Genomic DNA, 1,761 nt, shown 5'->3' on the forward strand with positions numbered 1-1,761 from the left:
GGATTGGTAAACGAATAGGAAGGGGACAGAGGGATACAGGCCAAATGCTGGCAAATGGGACTAAAATAATTTAGGATATCTGGTTCGAATAGACAAGTTGCAGCAATCAGTCTGTTTCCATCCTTTATGTCTCTACAGCTCTTGGATCTTAATTTGCAATTCTACATTACCAGATTGTAATTGGAATGTATGGAGTCAAAGCCAAACCATTTGTGACTTATTCAACGTACTGACATTAATATCCACCATCACGCTGTTCATTTCCACGAAGGGAGGGGAGTGACGTTAGGGATGTTGGAGTGGATGGGGATTAGAGTTCATATATTCCCGGTCAGATGGATTAGTCTCAGAAATTGTGTTTATAATTGTGACCCAGTACTTCCTGAAAGGGATATTACTCGATTAGAATTAATTTGTTTCAAGTATTTGATGTGATTTGGGAAGAGGCAGGCATTTTTATGCATTGCTAACAGTTCAGTTTGTTTAGTGCGCAGAATAGAACAGCACAAAATCAGACCCTTTTAGAAACTGCAGGCACATTGACACTGCAGGCAGTTACACATTCCAAAGAAACAGATGGGGTGGGGGTGTTTGGAGGGAGGGGGTGGTGATTCACTTTCTTTGCAACGATGAGTCATGTTTATCAAGGGAGGTAGACGCGCCGTCTTCAGCGAGTGGTTCCTGCCGGCTGTGCACTGCCTGAGAGGGCGCTGGAAGCAGAATCATTTATGGCCCTCAGGAGAGAGAGTTGAATGATGAGAGATTTACAGGGCATCGCGAAGGACTGGCGAATTTACCCGTACAGACAGCTGATGCAGACAGTGACAGGCTGAAGCACCTTCCTCTGTGCTGGGACATTCTCTGAGTGTGCAGTTCTGTACCGATTGTTGCTGCAATCTCACTGACCCGCTGCTCGTCACGGAGCTTGTTGACGAGCTTGTTAGTGACGTCAGCTTTGCCCTACCTCATCTGATTGGTATATTTCCGATGATGTACATTCACTCCGAAGAGAGTTTTATAGACAAGGTCTTGAAAAAGTACTGGTGTAAACTGACTGTTTGTTTGCCCCAGTTAGGAAGCCCAGGAGGATGGGAACAACAGTAAAAACTGTCAGCAGTGATTTACAAGCCTTTGCATACAGTAAGGCTGATGGAAAATATGGAAGGGAACTGGGACCCAAGGTAAATCCAGCATTAGAATGGTATTGCTTCTTGACTTTAACGCACATTGATTGTAGTCTATCTGTTCTTATCAGCTTTAATATCTGATCTGTTGTTTACTTAAAGACCCTATGTTAAACAGACTTTTGGAGCAGGGAGTTGAACCAGGGGCTTACTCTGCCCTCTCCATGCATCATCCTGGTATTGCAGTGTTTCCAGGTATTGCAGTGTTTCCAGGAATGGTGCACTCTCATTAAACCAATTTTAAAAGCAGCTGGACAAAACTTGAAGAAGGGTGTCTCAGCCTAAGATGTTAGACTTCCTGTTCCTTCAGTGCTACTTGGCCTGCTGTGTCCATCCAGCTCTACACCTTGTTAACACACTGGAACCATAGCAGGCCCTTCAGCCCAACAAGTCCACACCAAACCTCAGAGCATCCCAGCCAGACCTATAACTCACCTAAACTACTTCTCCCGAAACACTACAGGCAATTTAACATGGCTAATTCACGTAACCTGCACAGCTTTGGACTGTGGGAGCACTCTGAGGAAACCACACAGACACAGGGAGAATGTGCAAACACCACACAGGCAGCCACCCA

General features: G+C 45.1%; 1 non-coding gene across 1 annotated transcript; it reads left to right on the forward strand.

Annotated features, from left to right (window-relative positions):
• Positions 1–1,203: 1,203 nt before the first annotated feature.
• Positions 1,204–1,393, forward strand: LOC125450628 (U2 spliceosomal RNA). Its single transcript, XR_007247115.2, has one exon. It is a non-coding gene; the product is annotated as a U2 spliceosomal RNA (small nuclear RNA).
• Positions 1,394–1,761: the final 368 nt, after the last annotated feature.

Source organism: Stegostoma tigrinum, chromosome 11 (assembly GCF_030684315.1).
Source record: "Stegostoma tigrinum isolate sSteTig4 chromosome 11, sSteTig4.hap1, whole genome shotgun sequence".
Classification (NCBI taxonomy): Eukaryota; Metazoa; Chordata; class Chondrichthyes; order Orectolobiformes; family Stegostomatidae; genus Stegostoma; species Stegostoma tigrinum.